Source organism: Mustela nivalis (assembly GCF_964662115.1).
Source record: "Mustela nivalis genome assembly, chromosome: 15".
In the NCBI taxonomy this organism is placed as follows: domain Eukaryota; kingdom Metazoa; phylum Chordata; class Mammalia; order Carnivora; family Mustelidae; genus Mustela; species Mustela nivalis.
Window position 1 is genome coordinate 14,942,155 of NC_139034.1, and position 23,597 is coordinate 14,965,751.

Here is a 23,597-nt window from a genome sequence, read left to right on the forward strand (position 1 = left end):
TTGTTTATTCCTTTTTAGTTATGTAAGTGTGTATGTAAACACATAGAAAAATAGTTGCATCAAATAAATAAGCAGATGGCACCTCGAGGGAGGTGAATGAAATTGAAAGTGGTCATCCAAGAGACTTTTATTTTTAATATTTAAAGTTTCATTGTAATGAAAATAGCAAAATTTATTATCCTAATCATTTTCAAGTATAGAGTTCAATATTGTGAATGAAGCATATGCATGCTGTTGTACAACATCCCCAGAAATGTTTCATCTTGCAAAGCTATCTCTTGGAGGTTGAAGATGGCTGGATTTATTTTTGAGGTCGCAGGACAGTATGGCCTGTCTCATGCACACTGTATATTTAAATCCCTTCATCTACAGGAAGACTGTGGGCTTCGAATAGGAATCTGTAAACTTAAGCCCTCTTTTCTGGTCAGCCCTCTGTCCTCTTCAGAAGATCTGTAGACTTTCGGCTTCAGTGCCGTGGAAAATGCCAACACCACGCCTCCACACTGTATCACAGGGACCCAGCCATGCAGCCCAGGAGGCGGCACCTCACGAATCTTCCAGAGCCCTGTTAGCTTGCAAGAGACAGGGGGTCTAGCCCTGATCACTCCCTGGAGTCTAGATAGAATTAGGACCAGCTTTAGACACCGTAGGAATAAAACCAAAGAGGGTATACCCACTCCATCCCATCGAAAACCTTATTATGTTAAAGTAGAGGTATAATCTTTCCCTCTCATGAACTGTCTTGCAAAGTGCGGCTGAGGGGCTCAATCAACTCATTGCCTCTGGAGCAATGGCCAGCTCAGCCTACTGTATCTGCTTCTGGGGTACTGTCTCTCAACAGGAAAAGGACAGTTAGCTTCAGTTGGATAGGATTACATGTCTGCTCTGCTTGCACAGTTGAACCTCATGAGCACTAGTCCAGTTCAGGGTGAAGGCCAAGCGGGGTCCTGAGCTTAACTTCATTCTGTGGAGGTGGCTACAAAGTTTCCTTTATATTAGTTAGTTGTCTTAGTCTTTTTTTTTTTTTTCACCAGTAAAGTTCTAACAGATGATTATGCAAGCCAAGTATTTTAGACAAGCCGCGGCAAAAGAGAACTGAATCATTGCAAGAATTAATCATGACTGGTCAAAAACGAGCCTGATGTTAGCTCCATGAAAGCAGCTATTAAATCAAGGGCATTGGATGCTTCTAGCTAATTTTCTCATTTTCTGGCCTATCCCCAGCTGGCTTGAAATGCTAACACAGTCACTGAGAAATTGATGGCAAATCCAAACATGGTACAAAATCCACAGGACTTCAGAGTTTCTGTGATTCTCTGAAACAGTCTTTTAGCAAGTGTTGATCCTCACTAAAAACATCCTAAGACTGTGATTTTACTGTCTCAAAGAAGATCCGTGATGTCAAAGATGAGGTCTACTCAAGGATATGTTTTCTCTTGATGTTCCTTAATGTACTGTTGGGAGTTCCCCATAGTGCAGCATTAATTAGTGTTTTCTTAATTAGTATCTTTCAGTCTTATAAGATAAGAGTGTTCTGGGGTGAAGCATAGTGCACTGGGGCTAGGAATTTGGAATTCTACTTCTGACTTCGCCACTGACTAACAGGATTTTGGGCAAGTCAGAGCATCTCTGGCCTCATTTTTTGTCTATAAAATGAGGGTAAAATAATTACAGCTCATTAATATTATCTGATTTGTTAGGACAAATGTTATGACCACATCAGCATAAAATTTGGATGAGACTAAGAAGTGGATCAGACACACTTAATTAGGAAGGTGAAGGAAAAGGATTATTGCAGCCGGACCCCATTGTCTTGTGCCCTGGCAAGGGCTTCCCTATGCCAGGGACAGGGGCAGGTGGGGGACAGGACCATTCTTCATAACTGTTATTTGAAATTGTGGTATATCTGGTTATTTGGCTATATTTAAGTTAACTTTTAGTAAGTTAGTTAAGTAAATTTAGTAAGTTATATAACTTTAGTAAGTTAAATAACTTTTAGTAAGTTACATAGTAAGATGTATATGATTATTCATGTCATTATTATGATTCCAGATAGAGATAGATAGATGATAGACAGACAGACAGACAGATAGATAGATGATAGATAGAAAGAATAATGTTTCAGTTGTTCACCTGATTTTTTTGTGTGTCTTTTTAATTTTCAAAGTTAGTAACTCTCTGGATGGTGTTAAGGGAAGAGATCTGAACCAAGATCAATCTAATTCTGATATTTTGATCAATGAGCCACTTCCATTCCCCATTCTGACTCCATGATGGATGGATAAGACAGACCTAGTGAACACCTCTCTTTAATTATGGGAACATAACAGGGATCATTCTGGTATGAGTATGTCATAGCTTTACATCTAAACCTTTTCAAATTGACATGTAAAGCCGATGCTGCCAACTGGCAGAGCACTAGGTACTTTTCAGGCAATTTATGTTATGGCCTAGATACAGTTATAAAGTTGAGGGGAACTAAAAGCCTTATCACCAGGCACTTGCATGCTGTAAATTAATGTACTTAGCATTATTTAAATTATATTTCTTTTAGGAAAATGAACAACAAAGAAAGCTGGAAATAATAACTGGCCCCCCAAATAGGGGGGGTGATGGTTAGAATGATCAGAAACAGAATCTTCACTCTTAGGAGAAGTGGTTCTCACTTACATCCATTCTTTGCGAGCATCCTTTACGTAAAATCAGCTTGGGCTTCATCAACTCCACTGAAAGAAAAAGAAGATAAAAAACACCTGTAACCACCAGCAGGTGATCCAGAGGGGACAGAGTCTTTAATTACGTCACAAATTTCCAAAGACATATCCATCACACTTGAGCTTGCAGACCATAAAAAGATACTGGAGAAAACCCAACTTCAAGTGCTAATAAAAAAGAACATAAAAGGTTTCATTCACCAGCAATCTCTATTTCCTTTGATTTACTGTTTTTGGAAAGCAACAGTGTCATTCAACTGCAGGGTCACAGAGCCGCCTTCCGGTGGAATGTTGATTAGGTGGCCTGCCGTGACGTACACGCAAAATGAGTGGATGACAGCCAACTCCTCATTACCATGGGCACGGCGGACACAGTGATCATGGAAAACATGTTCCCAGGGAGCAGGGCCAGTCATGGTGCGGGGCTGCTGCCCACAGAGCTTGTTGCTGACTTTGATTCAGACATCCTCCCAACTAATATCTTCTTGCCAAAGGAAGAGAGCATTATGCAGATAACACAAAACAATAACAAATCAGCCCAGGGCTTTGCTCAAATCCCTTCTCTCTGCTTCCTGAGAGGCATTTTCTGGAATTCCCATCTGCAAAACTTAGGCCAGCTCCTACATCAGTTACTATGTTGGTCATGGAATGACAAGTAGTTCTTGCTTCTCTTGGAATTGTTGAGTAGCGGTGACAAGGAAGAGGTTGTAGGGGGGACACTTTCATTGTATTGGCAGTCTTTGTTTTCTTAAGTTAGATGAGGAGGACTTGGGATCATTACCTTCTTTATGGTTTTTTTTTTTTGCATATCCTTACTACTGCACAGTGTATTGTTTTTAGGAAAAGTAGACTCAAATATGAGGGCTTGGGGAGCTAATTTGATCCTCTTAAGTTATTTATATGTCTGTGTCCCCTTTTCTTAGCTTCAGGCAAGAATTATTTCATGCAATTAAAAATTTTTTTCACTCATCAAACATTTCATGCTAATTTAAAAATTATAAAGATACACATAGAAACAAATAGCAAAGACCAAGTAGTAGTTCCTCTTGGGCCCCTGTTCTAGCTTCACTCCCCTTCTCAGAGATACTCACTCTTTCTGGCTCTATGTATCTCCTCCCAGACCATTTCATATATATATATGTATATACACATATATATGCATATATTTACATATATACATATGCATATGCATATATTTACATATGTATAAATGTAATTTAATGTTAAGTGTAATGTCCTGGGCATTGATCACTTATGTTCAGCAAGAAGAAAAGACTGATGCCCTGGGTTAGAAGAGACAGGAATGTCTGCAAGGAAAACTTGAATGAGAGAGAGAGAGACAGCTATGACCTTAGTAGGAAAATATTTGAAGAGAACCATGACTGGTTAAACTTGCCATAGACTGTGTGCCCAGTGATTTGCCAGGACATTGAAAGTGAGGGAACAAGGTAGGCAGAGGTCCCAAGATGGGGTCCTTAGAACCTTTTAGGTCACTTGTGCCTGAAGGACCAGCATATGCCTTGGCTCGAGGGCTGGTGACTGAGAAGTGGAACCTGAATGACCTAGGCATACACAGGACAAAGCTAAGCAAAGAGGCTGGTTTTATGACCAAAGCTGAGCCCAAAGATGCTGTGAATGTGAATAGTTTATAATTAAGGTGAAGTAGCTTTTCATAAGGGTCATGAGTTTGGTGAGCCACTGCTGAGGGAAGCATGGGTCACAGAGGAAGAGAGCAAGGCTGTGGTCCCATGATCCAGCCTAAAGAGGGGTCCCTTTTATCCTATGGGTACTAACAGAAGATATAGGTCAAATTAGTGATAATATAAGTCAAATCAATAAATAATGCTAGTCAAATCCTAGAGCCTGTCATTTTGTGGCTGCCTTTGGGACAAAGCTCTTTGTCCTTTGACTCTATAGGAATAAGAATCCCCTGACATAAGGTAAGAATTGCCACATGTGGCAGGGGATATGTAAACACATACTATATGCAAACAGTGAGTGGAGAGCCAGGTGTCCAGTCTCCTGGCACTTCCGGGTTCTTTGTGCGTGCGTGCTCATACGTGTGTGTGTATGTGTGTATGTGTGTATGTCTGTCTGTCTGTGTGTCTCCTTACTCTTCCCTCACACTTCTCTCTTCCTGTTTTGTGTATATAAAACAAAATCCCTTAGTGTATTTTCTTTTCTGGTACAGCCTTTCTTTTTTATTTTTTTTAAGATTTTATTTATTTATTTGACAGACAGAGATTACAAGTAGGCAGAGAGGCAGGCACAGAGAGAGAGAGAGAGGAGGAAGCAGGCTCCCTGCTGAGCAGAGAGCCCGATGTAGGGCTCCATCCCAGGACCCTAGGATCATGACCTGAGCCGAAGGCAGAGGCTTTAATCCACTGAGCCACCCAGGCACCCCAGTTACAGCCTCTCTTTTAAACGGGGTATAATAATCTACATACCGTAACGTTCAACATTTTAAGGTGCATAGTTCCGTGCCCTTAACATAGATTCCTTTAGCAAAGCCTATTTTTCTTCCAGGTGCTGCAAGCTGTTCTCTGTAGAGACTCTTTGGAGGAGCAACGTTCTTCCTGTAATTGTTTCCTCCTGGCAAAGAAGAGCTTCGAGAAAGCGGAGGAAAGTCAGCTCTTCCCTGCGCTTGATTGGCACTTTGATGCCCACTGGCTTCTGCTACACCATGATTGCACTTCACTCAGGTTCATGGTGTCTGATGGAGGGAGAGAGCTAATTCACGCAGACTCTATTGATTTTTGCCTTCTCCGTTCTTCTTACTTCCTCTTTCCCTAGAGGGACAGTTAGGAAATAGCTAACAATCCTTGAAGCCAAACTGAGTTTCTGAATTCATCGCATTCTTAAAATAGTGGACAAGAAATAAGAAATCGGGCCTCGGAAATACCACGCAGAAGCAAATTATGTTCCTGTCTGATGGTGAGACAGCCCTGCAAATCCACAGCTTCAGGGATGACATATGCTGAGAAAGGATATTCCTTGATGTTAAGAAAATAATGGGCTGGCTTGTACAAGTGAGTATCTTTCTCCTTGAAACTAATTAGACAGTTCAGGAAGCCTTGTCAGGGAAGGAATATCTGGTATTTGTCTGGTTCCCTGCACAAAATAATAATTCAGTGGCCTGAAATAACCATGGGTGCACTAAACTTTATGGGAATACAGTAAACAGAATTCCAAATTCATAAAACATTAAGAATTAAGGAGCAGTTATTAGCTTTCCAAAACAATTTGGCATTTTTGTCCTGCTGAAACTTTGTTGCAGTGGATGTGGCTGACAGCAGCAAATAGGTCAGAGAACACAGAAATGGCCATGTTAAAAATTCTGAGTCATAGCATGATAGCCCAGACTGTAGAGTAAGACAACCTCAGCAAATCAAGGACCATCAGTTTAGGTGATTACCCAAGGTCATGTGTCAATTCAGAGTGGATTTTTGCATTTTAAATTGACATTGCTGGAAACCAACCCTCCCCCAATAAAAGCTCATGAAAATTATAGCTTCTGGAGTTCCTGTGAAGTTAAGAGGTTGAGAAAGATGCTAAACAAGCTTTATTGGTCTTAGACAGCTGCTGGTCTCCCCATGCAGCATTGAAAAACCACCAGACAGCAAACTCTTCCTCACATAGCCACATGAACTAGGTGTGGGGCGGGGTGGGGGTGGGGTGGTGCTAGCCTTCCCTGGGGAACTTATTAAAAATACAGAAGCCTGGGTCCTCTGCCTCAAGCTCATTCAGTAATCTTGGGTGGGATAGAGGCCTCTGAACTTTTAACAAGCTCCCTAGATGATCCTGAAGCATACCAATATTTGAGAACCTCTAACGCAGTAAAAACAGTTTGAGCTTTGAAATCGAGTAGACATGAGGTCCAATAGAGAGTCTGCCATTCTGTGTCCTTGAGCAAGCTCCTGCCCTCTGAGCTACTTTTACCCAGCTCACAGGCCTGTTAAAGGATTAAGTTAATGACATGTATTGAGTGTTTATCCTAGGGTTCACCACCCAGTGCATGAATAATAAGTACTACTTCCTATGTTAGTCTGCTCTGGCTGCCATAGCAAACTGTCACATACTGGGGGGCTTAAACCACAGGCATGTATTTTCTCCCAGTTCTGAGTTTGGAGATCCAAGATCAAGTAGGCAGAGAGGTAGGGAAGCAGGCTCCCCACCAAGCAGAGAGCCAAATTCAGGGCTTAGCCCAATTCCTGAGATCAGGACCTGAGCTGAAGGCAGAGGCTTAACCCACTGAGCCACCCAGGAACCCTGTGAGGCTTCATTTTAGCAGGCTACTTCTCCCTTCCCCGCTGCCCAAATGTCTCCTCTAAGGTTGCGTATGTTGGTAGGTTTGGTTCTCTGGAGGCTTCTCTCCTTGGCTCACAGATGGCACCTTCTTGCTAAGTCCTCACGTGACCTCTTCTCTATCCCAGTGTCCTGGTGTCCCTTCTTCTTATAAGGACAGCAATTCTGTTGAGTTAGGGCCCCACTCTTAAACCTCATTTAACCTTAATTACTTCTTTAAAGGCTCCATCTTCAACTACAGCCACATGGGGGCTTAAGGTGTCACATACGCATTTTGGGGAGGAGGGTACGTAATTCAGTCCATAATGCTTCCCTTTGCCCAATCCTTTTTACCCACACCCCTTCCCTTTCCTGTCAGCGTTGGCCATGGCTTACGTTTGGATGATCTGTAATTCAAAGGAATAATTCAGCAATACTTACCTGATAAAAGCACCGGTTGAAGGTGAGGGTGAGGCTGGGGTGTGGGTATTTTGTTGTGAAGGCCTTGGCTTCATAGGCATCCGGTCCCCAGAACCCTGGTTCAAGAATATAACAGAGACTCTACTGTCGGCTCAAGGATCCGAAAACATCTCATTAAAAAAATAATAATAAAATGCTATGAATGAAGAAGGTACAGAATCCCCGTGTACAGATTTTGAGTTCTCTTTCTGAGAGGCACTTTTTCCCCCGTAAGACAGAACACAACGGAGAAAAAGAAAAGTCCTTTTACATTCCCTAAGCGGAAAGCTTAACTTTGTGATACATCATTTCCTGACAGAGTGGTTACTTAGCACCTATTTTTAGAGTCTGTAATATTCCATTTCAGACACATGAGGCTTCATTTTTTTTTTCAGATTTTATTTATTTGTTTGACAGAGAGAGAGAGAGATTGCAAGTAGGCAGAGAGGTAGGGAAGCAGGCTCCCCACCAAGCAGAGAGCCAAATTCAGGGCTTAGCCCAATTCCTGAGATCAGGACCTGAGCTGAAGGCAGAGGCTTAACCCACTGAGCCACCCAGGAACCCTGTGAGGCTTCATTTTAAGCAGGCTACTTCTCCCTTCCCCGCTGCCCAAATGTCTCCTCTGAGGTTGCGTATGCAGTTCCGCAGAGACCAACAGCCTCATAATAGAACCTGTGATGTGAATTTTTATTCATTCGTATATTATGGGACAGCACCTTGCCACCTCAGAATCCATCCCTGATGTTGGCAGCACACTGAAATGAGTCAGCCTATGAATCACGTGAAATGAAGTTAGAAATCTCTAGCCACCGTGTTGTTCTTTTACACATATTAGAATGAATTAAATTTTCTGGCCTCGACTGAATTACATCTCTTTTCCAATTATGTCCCTCGGCTATATGTTTTTTTTTTTTCCATGAAACTGAACCAGGCTCTAAAAATACATGCATTTATTATGTATCTTTCTCTGCTTGATTTAAAATACACCACTATGATTACTCTGAATTGTAAATGACATACTGAATGAATATGTGAATATGTTGTGAGTGGTTATGTATTTATAAAATATAATGAATATTTTTTTCTCTGATAACTTAAGTGAGATTAAGGCTGCAGGTAGGGGCACTTCTGATGCATTATTGACAGGACCATTCCAGCCACCCCAGTGACCTGAAGCGGGCAAAAAACCCAAGCTCTATGCCCATCTCCCTTCTTGTTTGCCCCATTCCTGGGAAAAGAGCCATATGGTTCAATCCTAAAATGTCAGCTCCCAAAGAGATCTTAGCATCTCTGAATTCCATCCCCTCCTTTTCCCTCAACTTTTAATTAAACCAAAGTCAAACATAATTTTCCAGCACCATCCCATGGAGACGTAAGGTGTAATTAATTTCCCGCTCCTAGGCTCAGCCATGTGACTTGCTTTGGCCAGTGGGATGTTAACAGATATGACACAAAAACTTTGGAAGTGTCTGGGTGGCTCAGTGGGTTAAAGCCTCTGCCTTCGGCTCAGGTCATGATCCCAGGGTCCTGGGATCGAGCCCCACATTGGGCTCTCTGCTCGGTGGGGAGCCTGCTTCCTCCTCTCTCTCTCTTTCTCGCTCTCTCTCTCTGCCTACTTGTGATCTGTCACATAAATTAAAAAAAAAAATCTTTAAAAAAAAAAACAAAAAACGTTGGAAGTGTTAATGTGGTTGGACCTGCTCTCTTGTACATCTGCTATTGCTATGAGAATATGTCTGGACCAGGCTGCTGGGTCCAGGAGTAGGAAAAGACACGTGTGATCAGAACTGCCTCAGCCAAGCCTAGAGCAGAGCTCCCTGTCTGCTCTGCTATAATTGAATGAGCCCAGCCAAGATCAGCAGAACCACCTCGCCAAGCCCAGCCTAGATCAGCCAAAAGCCAGCCAACTCACAGATATGTGAATTAGCAAAATAAATGACTATCATTTGTAAGTCATTGAGTTTAGGGATGGTGCATGATACAGTATTTTGGAAGCAATGACTGATAAATTTGGTTACTTGTTTTGTGTTGTCATCTGCCAGAACTCTCCAATGTAAAAATTCTTTTTAATCTTTGTAATTTATAATTAATCTGCAGGATGATACCTCAACACCCTGTGAATATCCAGTATCCAAGAACATTTTGCTCAATTATTTCAGCAGTCATTCATGATCTCCTTGGAGCAGGGACCTGAGACTTGCTGGGATTCCATCTACACTGACCAGCTAGTGTGCTTTTGTAAAGAAACCCTTTTATTCCTGTACTTTTATTTTAGTGTCAGTATTAAGCTCACATGTTCTTTCTTATTCCATACACAATAAAACATTACTGTTATTATTCTTTTTGATGTTCAAACCTGTCCTAAGTTTGACCAGTGGGAACTCTTTTAAGGCATTTCCTGTGCCCTTTTCAAATGTCTCCTGTAGTCTTAAAATACTTCCTTGTCTGTAAGAGTGTAAGACATCCTCTCTTGCTGGATTTCATTTGCTAGTATCTTGCTCAAGATTTTTGCACCGGTGTTCATGAGGGATATTGGTTTGTAGCTTCCTTGTGATGCTCTTATCATGTTTTGGTATCAGAATAGTGTCATTATATGAATTGAGAAGTGATCCCTCCTCCTCTGCCTTTAGGAAAGAACTTGTGTAGAATTGGTATTATTTCTTTCTTAAATATTTGGTGGAAGTTATCAGGGAAGTTATCTGGGTCTGGGATGGTTTTTGTAGGAAGAAGGTGAACTATAGGGGTGCCTGGTTGGCTCAGTTGGTTAAGCGGCTGCCTTCAGCTCAGGTCACGATTCCAGGGCTCTCTGCTCAGTAGAGAGTCTGCTTCTCTCTCCCTCTGCCTGCTGCTCTGCTTACTTGTGTATCTCTCTGTCAATTAAAAAGAATGTGAACTATAAATTTAATTTGTTTACTAGATATAGGGCTATTCAATGATGTTTCTTCTTAAGTGACTTTTGAGAGTTTACGTCTTTCAAGGAATTTGTCCATTTCATATAAGTCATGAAATGTATTAGAATAACATTGTTCCTAATTTTGTTACTATTCTTTTAATATCTGTAAGACACATAGTGATGTCACCTCTTTCATTCCTGAGATCAGTAATTTGTATCTTCCTTTTTTTCTTAATGTGTCTAGGGATTTATCAACTTTAATATTATTTCAAAGGATCCATTTCTTATTTCATTGATTTTCTCTAGTATTTTTCTGTTTTCAATTCCATTGATTTCTGCATTTTATTAATTCCTTTCTTATGCTAGGAATAGGTTTAATTTGACTTTTCTAATGTGAGCACTTAATGCTATACATTTCTCTTTAAACACTGGTTTGGCTGTATCCCACAAATTTTGATATGTTGTATTTTAAGTTTCATTTGGTTCAAAAATTTGTTGAAATTCTCTTGAAATATATTCCTGATTTATGTGTTCTGTTTTTAGCAGCATGTTGTTTAATTTCAAAATATGTGGGGATTTTTCAGCTATTAATTTTTAGTTTTATTACATTATGGTCAGAGAACATACTTTGAATAATTTCAATTTCTTTAAATTTAAGGTAAGTCTTGGAGCACAGAACGTGGTCTGTCTCAGTGAAAGTTCCATGTGAACTCGCAAAGTATATGTGTTCTGTTTTTGGGTATAGTACTTGGAAATGTCAGATAGGTTGCATTCATTGTTCACGTCTTCTCTATGCATATTGATGGTCTATCTGTTTGTTCTATCAAATAGAACAAAGGAAAGTAATGAGTCTCTAACTCTAAGTGCAGACCTGGCTATTTCTTCTTTAAGCCTCATTTATTTTGGAACTGTGTTTTTTAGTTCATACACATATGGGGTTGTTACATTGCCTTAGAAAATTAACATTTATTATTATGTAATGTCTCTCTCTTTTTGAAAAGATTTTATTTATTTGTTTGAGAGAGAGAGAGAGCATAAGCAAGGGGATTGGCAGAGGGAGAAGCAGACTCCCCACTGAGCAGGGAGCCTGACACTGGGCTCCATCCCAGGATCCTGGGATCATGACCTGAGCCAAAGGCAGACACTGAGCCACCCAGGTACCCCTGTAATGTCCTTCTTTATCTCAGGTAATTTTCATTGTTCTGAGTTTCTTTTGTCTGATATTAATACAGTCATTTCAACATTTCATAATGGTGTTTACATGGACTAACTCTTCCCATCTTTCTATTTTTAATGTCATTATCATTATATTCACAGTGCATTTCTTATAAGATGGCATGCAGTTGTTTTTAATCCAACTTGACACTAGTTTTTAATTGGCATTCTTAGATGCCTTATCTTCAATATTTTAATGTATTAATATAATTGGATTTACATAGGCCATATTATTATTTGCCTCTTCAAATTCTTGTTTCTGTGTTCCTTTTTTCCCTGTCTTATTCTGGATTACCTAAACCTTTTTTAGTATTCTATTTTAATTAATTAAATTTTTCATAGATTTATTTATTTTAGAAACAGAGAGAGAGAGAACATGAGTCGGAGGGGCAGAGGGAGAGAGAATCTGAAGCAGACTCCACAATGAGCACAGAGCCTGACAGAGCTCAGTCTCACAACTATGATCATGACCTGAGCCAAAACCTAGAGTCAGATGCTTAACCAGCTGTACCACTCAGGTGCCTCTGTTTTAATTTATTTATTGGCCTATCGCCTCTCTCTTTATATTCTTAATGATTGCTGTAAGATTTTTATGCACCTTTTTAGTTTAGAGCTAATTTTAGCACTCCAAATAAAATGTGGAAGGCTTACAAAAATTGATTCCTTTATTCTCTCCCCTCTGTTTTATAGTTGTTGTATGAATTCTATCTACATATACTGAAATTACCCTCCTACATAATGTATAAATTTTTGTTTTCAACAGTCAAAAATATTTTATTTTAATTTTATTTTATTTTAGAGACTAAGAGGAAGAAGCAGACTCCCCACTGAGCAGAGAGCCCAATGTGAGCCTTGATCCCAGGACCCCGGGATCATGACCTGAGCTGAAGGCAGACACTTAACTGGTTAAGCCACCCAGGCACCCCTCAACAGTCATAAATATTTTAAAGAACTTTGGAGGGAAAAAGTCACCTATTGTATTTTTTGCCCAGATATTTATCACTCCAGTTGTTTCTCCTTCATTCCTGGATTCCATTTCCTTGCTGGTATCATTTCTTCAGCCTAAGGAACTTTAGCATTTCTTTTAGAGAATATCTGTTGACAATTACCTGAATTTCCCTTCATCTGAGAATGGGTTAATTTTACCTCCATTCCTAAAAGATGGCTTCACTGGATATAAAAGTCTGGGTTGACAGTTCTTCTACTACTATAAAAATATTTTGTTGTTACTGTAGTTACCCACAATACTGTACGTGTTTCAGAGTACCCAGGTAAAGCACCTGCATGTAGGGTGGGGACTGAGCTGCCAGGTTGTTTGCTTTCAGTGTTTTGCACACCTGAGCCACAGAGGGACTCTCTCTTCTATGCTCCTCCCCTTCCCTCAGGGATACATGGCTGCCACTTGTTACTCAGTGAGGTTAATGGTAGGCAAAGGGGCAAGTTCTTGGATTACCAAGTGTATCTGTAGTCTTAGGAAGGCCCTATGCACTTGAACCTTGGAGGTAGGGCTTTCTCAGTATTCTTGTACCCATTCCCAAGGGTAGACAACTTTGCAGTGTATTTGTGGGTGGTCTTGGGTGGGTGAGAGCTCCCTCTCCCTCTCCCAAGGGTAGCAGACCTCTGCTTTGTGTCAATACAAGACCTTAGCTTCAACAGTTTTTTTTTATTAAATTTTTTTATTTTTTATAAACATATATTTTTATCCCCAGAGTTACAGGTCTGTGAATCGCCAGGTTTACACACTTCACAGCACTCACCAAAGCACATACCCTCCCCAATGTCCATAACCCCACCCCCCTTCTCCCACCCCCCCTCCCCCCAGCTTCAATAGTTTTATGACCCTTCCCCTGGGAAATTGGCTCTCACTTCCACTCAGTCCTCAGTACCTTTGTCTGGGATGGGCTTGGAGGGTTTCCTACCCCTCCTCCAACAGCAGTGAGTTACTGCTTCTGTTTTCAAGATCAACTGCCTGGACAGAGTTCTTCCCCAGCCCCAGCATCAGACAGCTTTTACTTCTATTCCTTCCTTAGAAACCCTGATTCTTCTCTTTGGTCTTTAGGGCAGGAAAGAAATGTCAGGCAAGTGGGCAGGATTTTGTGCCTGCGTGTCACTGGAGGGGACACCCTCAGGTCCCCTGCTCTGCCCCAGTCTTTTTTGTGAACATCTGACAGAGACCGACAGAAAAGAGTTGATGAGGAAGTTTGAATGCGCCTTGCATTTAGGGCTCTCAGGGACTCCAAACTGTCATGTCTAGTCTACTTTTGGCCTTGAAGAATGCATTACATTTGAGCTGTTTTCTTCTTCCTGTACTCTGACAAAGGTGAAATGGTCCATGTGCCCCATCTTCCTTGGAAGGCTTATAACCCACTGGAATTTAATTCAGTTTTTTACCTTCCAACCTTAACTCTCAAATGATCCCAGAGAGAGATAGGATTTTATAGATCGTCAAGCCTTTCTGTCATTGTTAGGGGTGGAAGCAACATTCTCTTGTAGCTTGGTACGTCTAAGCAGAACTGGAATCCTCATCCCTTGATCTGTAATGGTCTCTTTATGATTATATTCCTTTTTAAAAAAAGATTTATGAGAGAGAGAGTGAGAATATGTGTGCACGGGGTGGGGTTGGGAAGTGGAGAGTCAGAGGGAGAGATGGAGAGAGAGAATCTCCAACAGGCTCCCCACTCAGGGAGGAGCCCGATGCAGGGTTCAATCCCATGACCCTGAGATCATGACCTGAACTGAAATCAGGAGTTGGATGCTTAACCAGCTGAGCCATCCAGTTACCCCTCTTTATGACTATATTCTTAATATTATGTTGATGCAATTTTGGTTTTCTCTTTAACCCCAGAAACATGTATGATGTGTATATATGGGTATGTGTGTATTATTTAAGAGAATTAGAGATATTTTGTGGTAGTGATTTCTAGTTTTAAAATATAATGATTAGATTGTGTTATTTGAACATGTTTTTCATATACTTCTTAAGGCCTTTATATACTTTATATATTTTATATACTTCTATATTTTATATACTTAATATACTTCTTAAGGCATTTCTTGTATTTAAAGTTTGAAGATATTATGAAGATATGCAGAAAATAGTTGCTTTTAAAAAATTCTTTTTTATAGCAGTTTTAGATTCACAGCAAAATTGAGGGAAAGGTACAGAGATTTCCCATATACCCTCTATCTACCCTTTCATATACCTAGCACATGGGTACTTTCAAAAGCTTTAAAATCTGTTTTATGGTATAGAGTATTTGCATTATGTCATTTAAAAAATAGATCTTTTATATCCAAAATTATTATTATTTATAAAGACTTTATTTATTTGAGAGAGAATGTGCACGCAAGCATATGGGCAAGTGGAGAGAGAGCAGATGGGCAAGTGGAGGAGCAGCAGAGGCAGAAGGAGATGCAAACTCCCCACTGAGCAGGGAGCCCAATGTGGGGCTCCATCCTGGACCCTGAGACATGACCTGAGCCAAAGGCAGATGCTTAACCAACTGAGTCACTAGGTGCCCCCAAAATTATTTTTTAATCTGCCTAATCTTTAAATGACTAAGTAAAAAAATAAACATTTCAGACCTCAAGGTGGAAGGAAGGACAAAGAAGAACCAGCCAGGGAAGTATTCTAGGAGACTGTTAGGAAAGATTCCTGGAATCTGCCACACACACAAGAACTTCTACTTACATAACATTCACCAGCATTTAGTCCCATGGCCACACTTACTGCAAGAGAAGCTGAGATAGGTTGTCTTAATCTGTGTAGCTATGTGCCCAGCTGAAATTTTAATCTATGGAAGAACACTAAAGACCTAAGAAAGAATAACATACTTGTGGAAACCACAAGAAGGTAGGAGCTGGGTCACCATGTGAATAAGATAAGTTGGTAGATCAGTTACAAGATATGGAGGGCCTACTTTGTGAAGTCTTAGTAATGCCAAGATGGTGGATATAATCCTGTAGCCCATCAGTGAAGGTCCTGAGAGGAAACGGGTAACACTCTTGAAAGCGAGGTAGTAAATTTAATGAAGAGACTGTGTCCAGGGTGGGCAGGGCTAAAGAGAACGCACATGGGATGGCCACGGACCCCTGGACCAGCAACTGCAGGAAGCTGTCATCACCTCCAGTACTGCTGAGGCAGGTGGATGAGCAGGTACTGGAACCCAGTGTTTGTATTCATAGGAAAGGGCTCTCAGACAGGAGCAGTGCAGTAAAGGGAAATTGTCTCCACAGTGTGTGGCCTGAAAGCAGAACTGGTGATGTAACTTGCAGCGCCCAGTGCAAAATGAAAAAAAGAAAAAGACCACTTGTTCAAAAATGAATAAGAATTCCAAGATGATGCCAGCAGAGCGTTAAACTCTGCAGCTATACAGGTCCCATGAAGCTGGTCTTACCCAGCAGAGAAGCAACTGAGGAGGAGTGCCCTAAACTTCTCTCCTCCAGCCCTCTGACCTTTTCCAGTGCCTCCCCCTGTCTACACCCCAACGGAAGTCAAAGCCAAGGTGTCGATAATGGTCTGCCCTACGGGAGACAGTGGATAGCGTGGATCTGGAGCAGAAGCAGAGAGTATCTAGCTCAGCTATGAGAGCCATTAGATATTTTTCAGCAGAGTGACATGTCCAATTAGTTGGTAGGAACAACTTTTTGGCAGCAGTGTGGAGGATGGATTGGAGAGCCTGGAGGCAGAAAGACCAATTAGAAGGCTATTATGTAAGTTCCAGAGTTGCTTTCCTTTTTTTTTTTAAACATCAAAATTCCCAGGAGAAATAGATTTTATATTTATAACACTGACCAAGTAACACACACACACACACACATAAACACAGTTGTATATGTATGCATGTTATCTATGTGAAACCCGAAGTCCATGAAACAATATAAAACCTTAGTCAATGAAACCTTACTAGAAACAAAGCACTCTGTTCATTAAATGCTGGTTCCATATTGCAGTAATCAACTCACAATAGATGTAAATCAAACTGGCTTACTGGTTGCCTTAAACTTTTATGTGATATATGTCAATTATTTTTCAATGAAACTGGAAAAAAAAAAAGACAGCTTCCAAACCATGAAATGGATTAAGAGTCACAACTTTTAGCTTAAAAAACATGGGCCTAAGCACATGTACGTAGAGTAATAACACCCAAAAATGTTTGCATCCTAATCCCCAGACCCAGGGAATATGTGGCCTCACATAGCAAGAGGGGTTTAGCAGAAATGATTACACAGAGGATCCTGAGATGGGAGGTTAGCCTGGATTATCCAGGTGAGCTCACCATGACCACAAGGGTCCTTATGAGGGGAAAAGGGAAGAGAACGGAATGTTGAAGGAATCAGCATCAGAGTAATACAGAGTAATACAGCTGGCCATTGCTGGCTTTGAAGAAGGGGACCCTGAGCCAAGCAACGTATTCCTCTCCAACATAGAAAGGTAAGGAGTAGGATTCTCCCCTGGGGTCCTCAAAGAAGGTAGTGTTGATTCATTTTCCTCAGTGAGATCCATAGGACTTCTGACCTCCAGAACCATGAGATAGCTCTACAGTGTTTTCAGCTGTAGAGTTTGTGACAATTCCTTACAGCAACAATAGGAAACTAGTCCACAAAAGCAGGTTAGGGGAGCTGGAATGAGGCAGTGTCCGTGTGGGGATGGATGGAGAGGAGGGGACTTGATAGTCCAGTACAAACTTTCCTTTTGAGAGATGTGGGGTCCAGGTTATCCCTTAGGGTGGAGGGCTGCAAGGCAGATCACAGTTTTCCTGCCTCTAGTGTTTTACATTCGCAGGAGAGTTAAAATGAAGGTGGAAGACCTAGAGAGGCAAAAAAATCTCTTCTGAAACTCTTTGTTTTAATGACATGACTCTAGGGGTTCAGGGCAGCTCCATAGAATGTGCTCTCAACCTGTGAGCTGATCTGGAAGGTGGAAAGAGCCACCTGGATGGTTCCTTTAGTCCTTGCTGCTTGAAGAGGTTAACTGAACTAACACTGCTCTTACAGATGACTCTTGGATGTATCCAGAACTCACGGAGACAAGTAAATAATATTGCTTTTTCTAGGAATAGAAGATGAAACTGCCCGTGAATGGAAGAGGCCATCAGTGGCACGGTGGGACTGGGACATGAAGGATTTGTAAATGGGCAGACGACCAAATGAGTTTGTACAAGAGGGTTGTATCAATAGTTGAACACTGGACAGGTAAGTCAGCAACAGGACCTAGTAATAATCCACTTATATTTATAAGTATAATGATCAATTCATATTTATAAGTTAATTGCTCTGAAAGCACAAACCATCAAAAAAAATAACAAAAACTAGAAAGCATAATTTAAAATAAATCATTTACAATAGCAAGAGAAAATAAAAGGCATTTTAAAAAATTAGAAGATGAGCAATACCCTTACATACAAGATTATAAAACATTATATAGTAAAATGTAACAAGTCCTAACAAAGGAAAAGCTACTCCGTGTTTGTGGATGCCATGACTCTCAAAGACCCAGATCTCTCCCAAATTATTCTATAAGCTCAGTGCCGTAAGTCATCTCTTCAGTGATTCCATGTGTGTGTCCACATGCTTGCATCTGTGCCCACATCTGAGTTTGTGGAACTTAACAAGGTAACTCTAAAGTACATGTGTAAGAGCAAAGGGTCAAGAATCACAGGGGCTGGGACGCCTGGGCGGCTCAGTGGGTTAAGCCTCTGCCTCTGACTCAGGTCATGACCCTCAGGGTCCTGGGATCGAGCCCCACATTGGGCTCTCTGTTCAGCAGGGAGTCTGCTTCCCCCTCTCTCTCTGCCTGCTGCTTTGCCTACTTATAATCACTCTCTCTCTGTCAAATAAATAAATTAAATCTTAAAAAATAAAAAAGAGGGGTGCCTGGGTGGCTCGGTCATTGGGTATCTACTTTCAGCACAGGTCATGATCCCAGGGTCCTGGGAGCCCCACATCAGGCTCCCTGCTCAGCAGGAAGCCTGCTTCTCCCTCTCCCATTCTCCCTGCTGTGCTCCCTCTCTGTCTCTCTGGCAAGTAAATACTTTTTTTTTTTTTTTTTAAATGAAGCACTGGGGCTATTGAAAATTTTGCCTCTCCAATGCCATCCCTTGTTATGAGGCTCTGTCAGTAGGACCATGTGGCATGGGAGCAAGAAAAGACACACAGGCTGGTGGACAGAACAGCAGCTGATAGTGCACCCATGTAACTATGGTCAATGACAGAGGGACAGCGCAACTCAGAGGGAAAGGATGGAAGACTCAGTAAATGGCCATGAGACAAATGATTATCAATAAGCAAAAACATAAAAATTGGACTCAGATGTGAAAAGCACAACTTAAAACTTTTAGAAGAAAAATCTAGTACAATTATCTTTTAACATCAAGGAAGGAAATAAAGTCAAAGATGTGCACACACAACAAAGGAAAACAGAGATTCATTCGACTATGCCAAAATTTAAAAACTTGAGTGCGGCCAAAGACACCATAAGCAACATGAGAAAGTAAACAAAGTTTGGGAGAAAAATTTTAAGTCCAGTTAACTAATAAGGTAACTCTAAAGTACATGTGTAAGAGCAAAGGGTCAAGAATCACAGGGGCTGGGACGCCTAGAATATGTTAATAATCCTACATATTGGTATGAGTCAACCAAGCCAGTAGGTAAGCAGGCATTGGATATTGACTGGCAATTCACCAAAGAGAAAGCCTGAGCAACCAGCAACTTAAAATGTCAGGTTCTTCTTCACTGGTTATTGGGAAGTGAGATAAAGGAAAGTGAGATCAACCATCCCACTCTCATCAAAGTGGCCACAGTTTTAAAATGTGACAGTTTTAAAATGTTGGAGAGGATATAGAGAGGATGTAGAGAAAAAGGTAACTTCATACTTTCTTGGTAGGAGTGTAAACCGGTACAAGCATTTTAGAGAGGAATCTGATGATATCTAGCAAAGCTGGAGAGGATACTCTGAGGACTTGCAGCCCCATTCCTGGAAATGTTTCCTAGAGAAACTCAGGCATGTGTGCAAGGAGACCCCTAATACCTTTATTCAAGCAGTGTTTGTGGTGGAAACAAAGTATCCATCATTATGAGACTGGACAAAGACATAGTCACAGACATAGACATAGACATAGTGACATAGTCATCCAAACAAGTACTGTATGATAGGTAACAATGAATTAACCAGAGCCTTGGGTATCAATGCAGATAAACCTCAACTATGAACATAACGTTGAAGCAAAAAATCAAGTTGTAGTCAAGTACATAGTTTTTGCATATATAAACATATGTATGAAAATTATAAAAATGTATCAGAAAATGCTAAGCACCAAACTCAGAAGAGTAGTTAGGTCTAGGAAGGACGGAAGTGAATGAAACGGAGGAGGGGGAGAATGACAGGTGGCTGTGTCTGTAATGTCTTCGTTATACCTTACACTTATTCTTTAATTTTGTACTTTTTAGTTACACATCTTTATACGATTGGAAAACTCTATTTAAAAACTCAAGCCCTTCACCATGGCAACAAAGCCATCCCCCAATCTTGCCCCCTCTACCGTTGTCTGCCAGTCTTTCCAGTCTCCCTGTCCATCACTCCCATGTACTACTGGGCTCTAGATAGACCACAGTTTTCTCGTCATTTCTTGAATATCTTACTTGTCACAGCTGCATGCTTTTGCTTATGCTGTTCCCTCCCTCTAAGGTCTTTGCTTCTGGACCCCACGTGGAAAACTGTTCATCCTTCCAGATCAGTTTCATGTATTCCTCCATCTCTGGTGTTCGCCAAGGAAATGCTTCTCGAACTTCAGTGTGCTTGGGAGTCAGCTCTAGGTCCTGTTTAAATGCAGGTTCTGATTCTGTAGGTTCAGGTGGGGTCCCCACTCTCCCTTGCTAACATCCATTGCGATGCCAATGGTGGTGTAGGTCTGAGGATCACAGTATGAGCAGCCAGGCCCCTCCAGATCTTTTTCTTAGGCCAAGCTTGAAGCTCCCAGCTGTGGATTTCTGCCCCCTCCTCTGCGTCCTCTTATCATAATATCCATTACATTGTGCTGGGTCTGTTTTTTATATCTGTCTTTTTTCGTGAATCTCTGAAAAGTAATGTCTTAAGGGCAGTAATCCTGTCCCGGGGCCTCACTGCATTGCCAGCACCCAGCATTCACTTGCTGAATACTTGAAACATTCCAACATTGAAAGTACAATTGTCTAGTGCACCTCTGGTGAAACCTTATTAAATCTGTTCAAATGTTTCTGTGTTTTATATCCCAGGCCAGTAACAACAGGTAGGTAGAGCTGTAAATGCATAGCGTGTACAGATCCGGTCTGAATAAGTTCCTAATTACGGTGCTTAGCTGGAGAGAGGAACTGGAAACCTTTAAAAAGGTTCAGAACCCTTAGGGCAGAGAGAGCTTTGGAGATCCAGGGGATTTTAGTTACTTAGTCACAGGGCACGGATTTTGCTCTAAGCATTAAGGTGGCTTATGGGAGGTTTGTAGACCTGTTCTAAGAAAATAGGCCCTCTGAGGAAGATTGAAAGAGCAAACGAAGGGCTGCCTGATGACTAACAGCCTAGCTGGGCTGCCTCTACCTGCGGGGGCAGCGGGGTGGGGAGGGCACAGCCCAGCGTGCACTCCCACCTGCCCCCCCCATTCCAACTCTGGCACTGCCCCTTGGCAGCTGTGACTCCTTGAGCAACTTACTTCACCTTTCTGCACCCAGGAGTGCCAGCTTTAACAAACCCAATATTGCGTGGACCTAGTTATCCTGAAGGATTCCTTGTTTATCTGAGGTTACATAAAATTGGGCATCCAGTATTTTATCTGACAAAATGATCTGGGCCTCACTTTCTTTATTTCTCAGATGAGATGAGAATGGTACCAGCTTCTTCAGGTTGTGAGGTTGAAATGATGTAATATATGGCAAATACTTGGAATAGGGCCAAGCTCAGAGTCAGGGCTTTATGATTTCTCCCTTACTGGCTGTGTTGTCTGCATCTCTTGCCAGAACCATTACCCTAAGTTCTAACTGGTCACTGTAATTCCAGTTCCTTCTGCTTCCCACTGTCCTCAAGTATGTCCTGAAAATAGAAATATGGTCATGTACTTAAAAACCCTACTTAAAATCTAAGGGCTCCCTGTTACTCATTGGATAAAATTCATATTCCTCAGTTTGTGGGAACTTTCAAGACTTGGACCTTCCTTTTCTTTCCAGCGCCCATTATCACCACCCTCCCTCTGCAGTCCTATATCATGCATACACCAAACACTGTCTAGCCTCTGTGCCCTTTCTTGGCGGCTCCCTCTATCCAGAATCCCTTTCTCCTGGGCCCCCTGATAAAAAGCCACTCTGCTTAAGACTACCCCTCAGTAAACTTTTCTACACTCCTACTGTGCCCCCCACCAGGACCCCTCCCAGCTCCATGCTTGGACTTTCACACCACTTTATACAGACCTCGTCTCTTCCTGTCACACTATGGTAAACTTGTTTCAACTTTTGTGTTATATTTTTTAACAGTGAAATATATGTGTCTGAATTAATATTCATCCACAACCTGGTGCTTTTTGTTAATATATCAAGGGTGGTAGGTGAACTTTTAAAAAGTTGCCCAACTTCAAATGTTCTTATTTAAGTCTGCACCAGATGACGTGCTTTTTGAGTACAGGATGTGGAAATAATTTTTAGTTTATAGAATGGGTGGTGGTCAGGTTATACAGTGGACCAGAAGGACCTGTATAGCATCTGTTGTCCTCTTGTGGGCAGAACAGAGAGAACCTGAAATCTAAACGCCACTCAGCCCTGGGTCCTGCACTTACTGGAGGCTTCTGCCATCTGATTTGATGGAGTTGATCTATTGTCGGGATGCAGTTGCCTTTGTCTCTAGTGGAACTTTCATGCAAGGTGTCAGAGAGTCTGAAAGAACAGAGACCAATAACTTCACCAAAATTATAGAATAGGTTAAGAGATTGTTTTTTACTTGCTTGCTAATAAAAGTTGGTTCACCTTGTGGAAAGTGGCCTAAGAGGGCGCCTGGGTGGCTCAGTGGGTTAAAGCTTCTGCCTTCAGCTCAGGTCCTGATCGAGCCCCACATCGGGCTCTGTGCAGTGGGTAGCCTGCTTCCGCCTCTCTCTCTGCCTGCCTCTTTGCCTACTTGTAATCTCTGTCTGTCAAATAAATAAATCAAATCTTAAAAAAAAAAAAAAAAAAAAGGAAAGTGACCTAAGATGTGACCTCATTTTAACATAGCAACTGGTAAGGAGGGGGTGGGCCAGTGGACAGCGGTATCCTTCCTTATACCCTAATCATTGGAAGCTACTGCCATCCCCCAAAAGGGACTTGATGATCATGAAACCAAATTGGTTTAGATCAGTTTGCAACACTTTGTCTCTCCAACTAAAGGTGAGCTGATGGGTGGGGACCTATGTTAATCATCTTTGACTCCAGCCCCTTCCCCTATAGCTGACCCAACTGAAGATGCTCAGTATGGAAGGAGCTACAAGACCCTTATTGCTGAGCCAGCTTTCACACATTGAGGAAAACTCAGACATCCGATGAGCAAATGTGACCTGGGTGAAAACATATAGGAAAACAAAGGAGACACGAGAAAGTTACCTTTTGGTATTTTTCCTTGAAATTTATTCCCTAAGAAATAGCTTTCCCTCTTGAGAATTCGTACATAACATCCCATTAGTGTTAAAGTCTTGAATAATCTTGGAAAATATAAATTCCCCCTCAGGCACTTTACCTCTGGGGACTTTTCCTCAAACCTGTGGCCTTATTCTAATCAAGAGAAAACATCACTCAAACCCAAATTATGCAACATTTTCTAGGAACACCTGGTTGCCTCAGTTGGTTAAGCAGCCAGCTCAGGTCATGATCTTGGGGTCCTGGGATCGAGCCCAGCGTCAGGCTTTGTGCTTTCTGCCCCTCCTCCTGCTTACATGCACACCCTGTCTCTCTCAAATAAATACATCTTATTTAAAAAAAAAAAAAAAAGCAACATTTTATAAAATATCTGGACAACATTCTTCAAAACTCTCGAATTCATGAAT

General features: G+C 41.5%; 3 long non-coding RNA genes across 4 annotated transcripts in view; 1 reads left to right on the top strand and 2 right to left on the bottom strand.

The window, feature by feature from the left end:
- LOC309848698 lies at positions 1–7,715 on the bottom strand. 2 transcript variants are annotated; one of them, XR_014303219.1, is made up of 4 exons: positions 7,440–7,715; positions 5,162–5,320; positions 2,671–2,726; positions 1–572 (listed from the first exon to the last, which is right to left on the bottom strand). It is a non-coding gene; the product is annotated as an uncharacterized lncRNA (long non-coding RNA). The 2 variants fall into 2 exon arrangements; XR_014303220.1 differs by lacking the exon at positions 1–572 and having other exon boundaries at positions 2,608–2,726; positions 7,440–7,693.
- Positions 5,358–23,597, top strand: part of LOC309848699 — a 22,862-nt gene continuing 4,622 nt past the window's right edge. Inside the window, exons 1-2 of the long non-coding RNA XR_014303221.1 lie at positions 5,358–5,743; positions 17,622–17,760. This is a non-coding gene — a long non-coding RNA (uncharacterized lncRNA). The remainder of the gene's footprint in view (positions 5,744–17,621; positions 17,761–23,597) is intronic.
- LOC309849313 overlaps positions 21,257–23,597 on the bottom strand; it is a 4,585-nt gene continuing 2,244 nt past the window's right edge. Inside the window, exons 2-3 of the long non-coding RNA XR_014303646.1 lie at positions 22,362–22,458; positions 21,257–21,625 (exon numbers count right to left, since the gene is read on the bottom strand). This is a non-coding gene — a long non-coding RNA (uncharacterized lncRNA). The remainder of the gene's footprint in view (positions 21,626–22,361; positions 22,459–23,597) is intronic.